This window comes from Euphorbia lathyris, chromosome 2 (genome assembly GCF_963576675.1).
Source record: "Euphorbia lathyris chromosome 2, ddEupLath1.1, whole genome shotgun sequence".
NCBI lineage: Eukaryota > Viridiplantae > Streptophyta > Magnoliopsida > Malpighiales > Euphorbiaceae > Euphorbia > Euphorbia lathyris.
Window position 1 is genome coordinate 55,140,904 of NC_088911.1, and position 9,013 is coordinate 55,149,916.

The following is a 9,013-nucleotide window of genomic DNA, read 5'->3' on the forward strand; positions in this document are numbered from 1 at the left end:
GGTGTGTAGGTTGAGTTTTAGGTTCTCACTATCTCATAGTAAAAGTGTTAGGTTTTTAAGTACCTGTAAGCTTATGGTTGTAATAGTTTCTCAATTAAGCTCAGTAAAAATTAAGGTTTTGAGTTTTTCTGAGTTAGACTCGTAAAAAATTGACAATCGGTAAGTTTTAAGAGAAGTAGATAGTGGAAAGATATTTACTTGGCTAGCTTTTAGGTTGTAAAATGTATGCATGCTTGATTCTTGCCCCTTAAAAGAATCATAGTAGAAAATCTCGAGAGGTGCTCTCGGAGACAAGACGTAGGTCTTAGTTGTCGAACCTATATAAATCGCGTGACTAACCTTTTCTATCTCTACTCTTTTAATTATTGTCTTGACATTTGCTTGCAAATATTTAATCGTGAACATTTTATTATATTTGCTTAAAATGTTATAAAAGGACAATACTTAAAATATTTTTACTAAAAAGTAATTAATTTGCATATCCATTTAATCCGCAAATATTTCAAAAGTGCAAATTATATTATTGAGCATATTTTTGGGTAAATTTCATCAATGGTGTACAACCTTTGACTCATTTCACACTTTGGTATACCACCTTCAATTTGTCTCACTAATATATATGAACTTATAGATAACCTCCCAATATGGTGTACAGCAGGTTAAAATGACCGGTCAATGCGACACCTCGTTATTTTTTAATTCCTAAAAAATTAATAGTCTCTTTTGCCCTCTTCTTCTTCTTCCTCACTCATTTCTTAATTTCTCTCTCTAACCCCTCTCTTACTCTCCATCTTTTTCTCTTTTATTTGGATTTAAATTTCTTTCTTTCTCACTCAAAATCCACTCTGTATTACCTCACCATTCAAATCTATAAAACAACATTTATATTCAAAACCAAAACAAGACGACATTACCGTTACCAGTGGAAGCTCTTTCCCGCTGGCCCTATATTCTTATTTCTAATTGAAAATTAATTCTTACCATTAGAAATCTGATAGCCTGAATTGGATTCAAAATCTCTACCACATTCGCTGCTGTCGATCTCCGAAGGAAATATGCGCTCTCCAAGATTTCCAGCATTGCCCTCCACAGCTTCTTCCATCCATGATACTTCTCCGTCAATCAACCGGTGATCTCGTCTTGCGAAGTTATAAATAAGTTCTGATGCCAAGCTCTCTTGAATTCCCGCCATTCTCTCCGTCAACTGTCATTCCTCTTTTCTTGTCACCGTTTTCCGTTGCTCGACTCTTAAATCCGTTACGGAGCCGTTAATTAAGCTGAAAAGAATAGATAGTTTGAAATCGCCGAGCCAAAGCATAGTTCTCTCGAAAAGCAGTGAGCCATGGAGGATTCAGAAATAGAAATGAATCTTCTCTAACAGCAAAAGAAATCAGGTAGAGATCTGTTTTTTCTTGAAAAGGATCCATTTATTGATATTCATGAATGTCAAATGGAGCTACTGATAGCATTTGTGAAGATAAACTTGGTGGGTTTCTCTCTCTTAATAAAATCTCAAATTTGTGTTGCCATAATTTAACATAGAATGTTCAAAAGCATGGCGCCCAAGAAGAAATGAAGTGAAGTTGATAGATTGAACTCACAAATGTTGGTTTTAGGAAGAAAATAAAAAATAGGGGTATTTTAGTAATTACACATGTGGTGGTCAATTTTTTAACTTTGAAAGAGGTCAAACTGATGAGGTGGCGCGTTGACCAATCATTTTTAACTGTTGTACACTATATTGGGAGGTCATCTATAAGTTCGTATATATTAGTGAGACAAATTGAAGGTTATACACCAAAGTATGAAATAGGGTAAAGTTTGTACACCATTGATGAAATTTACCCCATATTTTTCAATAAGTAAGATATATATATATATATATATATATATATATATATATATATATATATATATATATATATATATATGGGGTTATTCTCAATGGTAAGCATTAAATTATCTCCATATATGATGAATGTTTAATAGCCATTGGATCAAGATCTAGTGGTCCATGATTTAAGTTGTTATTTAATATTAAAATGGGTTTTACCTGATAACATGTCAGTTGTAACTTTGAATATTGTGCTTTGAAAAACGTTTTCTCTTTCCTCAAGATATAACCAACTTCCAAGAAATAATTTTTTTCCGGATGTTTTTATTTTACATAAGAAGACGTCTTCTTTTAAGTAATTTTGTATCCGTCTAATCAATGTTATATGCATTAAATCTTAATAAATGATTATTCATTGGGAACACGGAAAGCTTGACATTGAGAATGTACAACATTATTTATGATAACCAAATACAACATTAATGATGTTCTAATTAATAGTGTTGTCCCCTATTTATTACCTTAGATTTGTAAGCTCAATTTATAAATTTCTAGGATTGTAAACTCAATTTGTAAATCCTTAGGATTCCAAGATCAATTTGTAAATCTTTAATTGTTTTTATTTCTTTAAGCATTCATTTATTTATAGACAATCATTAAACTTACAATCTCTATAATTCATATATTCTAATGCCACACTAATGACAATAATAAATGTCTAATGTCGTTCATTTAGATGTCGTATTAAATACTACTCCCTTCATGCAATTGATTTATATCCTCACGCAAATGTAATGTAACGTAACATGAATATCACTGAACAGAAAACTTTACGGAACTCAAACATCACTGAACAAATACATTATTAAATTGAAACATTACTGAACTGAAACATCACTGAACTGAAACATCACTCAACTGAAACATCACTGAACTGAAATATTACTGAACTGAAATATTACTGAACTAAAACATCACTGAAACATTAGTGAGTTAAAATATCACTAAACTGAAATATTACTGAACTCAAATATTACTGAACTGAAACTGAAACATCACTGAGCTGAAACATTACTGAACTCACACATTACTGAACTGAAACGTTACTAAACTAAAACATTACTGAACTGAAACATCACTCAACTAAAACATTACTAAACTAAAATATCACTCGACTGAAACATTATTGAACTGAAACATTACTAAACTAAAACATCACTTAACTAAAATATTACTGAACTGAAATATTACTGAACTGAAACATCACTGAACTGAAATATTACTAAACTAAAACATTACTGAACTAAAATGTCACTGAAATGAAATATTACTAAATTGAATATCACTAAACCGAAACATCACTCAACTGAAACATTACTCAACTGAAATATTACTGAATTGAAACATTAATAAACTGAAACATCACTGAACTGAAATACTACTACACTGAAACATTACTCAACTGAAACCTCACTAAATTGAAATATTATCGAATTGAAACATTACTAAACAGAAACATTACTGAACTGAAACATTACTGAACTAAAACATCATTGAACTGAAATATTACTGAACTGAAACATCACTAAACTGAAACATCACTGAACTGAAACATCAGTGAACTGAAATATTACTAAACTGAAACATTACTGAACTGAAACACCACTAAACTGAAATATTACTAAACTGAATATCACTGAACCAAAACATCACTGAACTGAAACATCAATGAACTAAAACATCACTAAACTTAAACATCACTTAACTGAAATATTACTAAACTGAAACCTCACTCAACTGAAACATTACTGAACTGAAACATCATTGAATTAAAACATTGCCGAATTGAAACATTACTAAACTGAAACATTACTGAACTGAAATATTACTGAACTAAAATATTACTGAACTAAAACATCACTGAATTGAAATATTATTGAATTGAAATATCACTAAACTGAAATATCACTAAATTGAAACATCACTGAACTGAAATATTACTGAACAGAAATATCACTGAATTGAAACATTACTGAACTAAAAGATTACTAAACTGAAACATTACTGAACTGAAATATCACTGAACTGACACATGCTGAACTAAAATATTACTGAACTAAAACATCACTGAACTGAAACATCATTGAACCGATATATTACTGAACTGAAATATCACTGAACTAAAATATTACTAAACTGAAACCTTACTCAACTGAAATATTACTGAACTAAAACATCACTGAACTGAAACATTACCGAATTGAAATATTATTAAATGGAAACATTACTGAACTGAAATATTACTGACTTCAAATATAATTGAACTCAAACATCACTCAACTGAAATATTATTGAACTGAAACGTTACTAACTTGAAACATTACTAAACTGAAACATTACTGAACTGAAACATCACCGAACTAAAACATTACCGAATTGAAATATTACTAAGCTGAAACATTACTAAACTGAAACATTACTGAACTAAAATATTACTGAACTAAAACATCAATGAACTAAAATATTACTGAACTGAAATATCACTAAACTGAAACATCTCTGAATCGAAACATCACTGAACTGAAACATCATTCAACTGAAACATTACTGAACTAAAAATATTACTGAACTAAAACATCATTGAACTAAAACATTACGGAAATCAAAGATTACTGAACTGAAACATTACTGAACTGAAATAGCACTGAACTGAAACATTACTGAACTGAAACATCACTGAAACATTCAGTTCAGTTATGTTTCAGTTCAGTAATGTTTCAGTTCAGTGATGTTTTAGTTCAGTGATGTTTCAGTTCAGTGATGTTTCAATTTAGTAATATTTCAGTTCAGTAATATTTCAGTTCAGTTCAGTGATGTTTCAGTTCACTGAACTGAAATATTACTAAACTGAAACATGACTGAACTGAAATATCAATGAACTGAAACATTACTGAACTGAAATATCACTGAGCTAAAATATTACTGAACTGAAACATCACTCAACTGAAACATCACTGAACTGAAATATCACTTAACTAAAACATCACTCAACTGAAACATCTGTAAACTGAAATATTACTGCACTAAAACATCACTGAAGTGAAACATTACTGAACTCAAACATCACTGAACTAAAACACTGCTGAACTAAAACATTACTAAACTAAAATATTATTCAACTAAAACATTGTTGAACTGGAATATGACTGAACTGAAACATTGGTAAAGTGAAACATTACTGAATTGAAAGCCCAGATAACCTGACTGGACTACCCAGTAAGGTCGGGGCAACTTCGCCTTTTCTTTTCATATTACTGAACTGAAACAACACTCAACTAAAACATCACTGAACTAAAACATCATTAAACTAAAATATTACTGAACTGAAACATCACTAAACTGAAACATCACTGAACTGAAACATCACTAAACTGAAACATTTCTGAACTGAAACATTACTGAACTGAAACACCACTCAACTAAAACATTACTAAACTGAAACATTACTAAACTGAAACATCATTGAACTGAAACATTATTAAATTGAAACATTATTAAAATGAAACATTACTTAGCTGAAATATTACTGAACTGAAATATCACTGAACTAAAATATTACTGAACTGAAACATCACTCAACTGAAACATCACTCAACTGAAACATCACTGAAGTGAAAAATTACTAAACTGAAACATTTCTAAACTGAAATGTCACTGAACTAAAACATCCTTAACTGAAACATCACTGAACTAAAATATTACTAAACTGAAACATTACTGAATTGAAACATCATTGAACTGAAGCATTACTAAACTGAAACATTACTGAACTGAAATATTACTAAACTGAAACATCAATGAACTAAATATTACTAAATTGAAACATCACTCAACTGAAATATCACAAAACTGAAATATTACTGAACTTAAACATCACTAAATCGAAAAATCACTCAACTGAAACATCTCTAAACTGAAATATTACTGCACTGAAACATCACTAAAGTGAAATATTTTGAATTGAAACATCACTCAAATGAAACATCACTGAACTGAAATATCACTAAACTGAAACATTACTGAACTGAAATATTACTAAATTGAAACATCACTGAACTGAAACATAACCGAACTGAAACATTACTGAACTGAAACATTACTGAACTGAAACATCACTTAACTGAAACATTACTGAACTCAAATATCACTGAAGTGAAACATCACTAAACTGAAACATTACTGAACTCAAACAATACTGAATCGAAACATCACTGAATTGAAACATCAATTAATGTAACGTAACTTACTGTAATGTAACGTAATATAATATAACATAACGTAACGTAACATAATGTCACGTAACGTAACCTAACGTGACGTTATGTTATCGAACGTAATTTAATCTTATATAACTTAACGTGACCTAACGTAATGTAACATAACATAACATAATGTAACATAATATAATAATTATAAGCTCAATTTATAAATAGTCATTGAGCTTAGAATCCCTAAGGTAACAACACGTAACGTTACATAACGTAATGTAACGTAACATAACATGACATGACATAACATAACGTGACGTGACATGACGTAACGTGATATGATGTGATGTAACGTGACGTGACGTAATATGATGTGACGTAACGTAAGGTGACGTAACGTGATATAACGTGACGTGCCGTGACGTAACGTGACGTGACATAACGTGATGTGACGTAACGTGACATAACATGACGTAACATGACGTAACGTGATGTAACGTGATGTAACGTAACGTGATGTAACGTAACGTGACGTAATGTAACGTGACGTAACGTAATGTGACGTAACGTAACGTGACGTAACGTAACGCAACGTAACGTAACGTAGCGTAATAATTATAAGATCAATTTATAAATCCTTAGGATTGTATGCTCAATCTATAAATCCTCATGATTGTAAGCTCAATTTAAAATCCTTAGCTTTTGTTATTTTTTAAGCTTTTATTTATTTATAAACAGTCATTGAGCTTACGATCCCCAACCGAACATAACGTAACGTAACATAACATAACATAACGTAAAATGACATAACGTGATGTAACATAACATAACGTGACGTGAAGTAACATAACGTAACGTAACGTAACGTAACGTAACGTAACATAACATAACGTGACGTGATGTAACGTGACGTAACTTAACATAACGTGACGTAACGTAACATGACATGACGTGACGTGACGTGACGTGACGTAATGTAACGTAACATGATGTAACGTAACGTAACGTAATGTAAAGTAACGTAACGTAACGTAACGTAACGTAACGTAACGTAACGTAACGTGAGGTAATGTAACGTAACGTAACGTAACGTAACGTAACATAACGTAACGTAACGTAACGTAACGTAACGTAACGTAACGTAACATAACGTAACGTAACGTAACGTAACGTGAGGTAATGTAACGTAACGTAACGTAACGTAATGTAACGTAACGTATCGTAACGTAACGTAACGTAACGTGAGGTAATGTAATGTAATGTAACGGGAGGTAACGTAATGTAACGTGACATAACGTAACGTAACATAACGTGACGTAACGTAACGTAACGTAATTTAACGTTACATAAAGTAACATCACGGAACATAGTATAATGTAACATAATGTAACTTAACGCTGTTGGGGTTTAGTGTCCTATAGACAATTGTTCTAGGATATAAACTAAATATGAATGAAGTGTTCTTTATATCATTTGTTTTAATAAGATATGGTTTCGTAATTATATAAAGGCAACCCCTTTTAAAGAACTAAATAAGTCTAACAAAAGGAAATCCCTAAGTTTGTTTAAAGTGATTATAAAGTGTTCATACAAGCATGAAGTGAGACGAAACTTTATAATAAACTAATAAACTTAAAACCACCCCAAGTCAAGTAATATGTTTACGATTGACATATCACTGTTGAGACTTGCATGTAACAATGTCTTCTGTCAAGACAGAAAGCTGATCTCACAAGCTTCAGATATACAGATAATCTGGACAGTTGCATGGATCCAATGAAAGGGAGTTCATTAGGATTGGGGACCCGACTTGAGATAACAGGATGGGTAGATTCATCCTTGTCACCTGTTCATCTCATTGGTATTAATAGGTATAAGTAATCCCCAGACTCAAAGGAATGTTAATTGGTGATTCTGGATTATGGAATGTGATGCTTTGATCCTGTTGTAACACGATCCATAACAGAGATGACTCTAGGGTGTGAACGGCAGACGTTGGGTATCATAGGAAGTAATTACAGGATAATTATACATTGGATTGAGCATTTGTCACTCCCGATAAATGGGAGATACGTCCAAGGATCGCTTATAGAAGACTTGACTCTAAATCCTTGCAAGGTGATAGCTTAAGACTTGAAATACAGATTTCACTTAACCTATCTAATTGGAGTTGACTCGGCCTGTACAAGTAAAACGAACGTCTCACTATATGTGACTTGACATTATCCATAGTCATAAGATTCAGTTCAAGGATGTAGTTGATAAAGGATCGAATTATACTTGTAACTAATACGAAAAGGTCAACGACAGAATCAACCTGTCTTTTTATAGCTCTAGGGGAATGTTTTGGATTTGCTAATCACATTTCGCGTACTCATTCCATTATGCAAAGATTAAATATAATTCTGTGAAAATTAATTTAATAGTTGCATACGGCTAGAAGCAATAAGAACCTAATGGATCACACATAAGACTTGGAGCCCAAAAGAGAAACACATGTTAATTAATTGATGGAAGCCCAACTAAGTCCACTAAGGCCCAGTAAATAGGGGTGGGGTGATTTTTATGTATAATAAATACATAAATATTTAAATTGATTTTAATAATTTTAATTAGATTATAATTGTGAATTAAATTAATTAAAGGATAAATAAGTTAGGAGTTTTAATGAGATTAAATTGCTCCTATTATTATCCTATAAGGTTATTATTATTATTTTTATATTTAAGATATAATTGTAAATAATAAATAAGAATTATATTCCGAATTAAATTCTTATTCAGTAACCTAATTCTATCTAACTAAGGTTTAGATACAAGAGAATATAAATACCCCCCTTATATGTGATTTTCGAAACACACATACTTAACCCGGGAGAGAGAATTTCGACCCACACTAGAGGACGAGATTA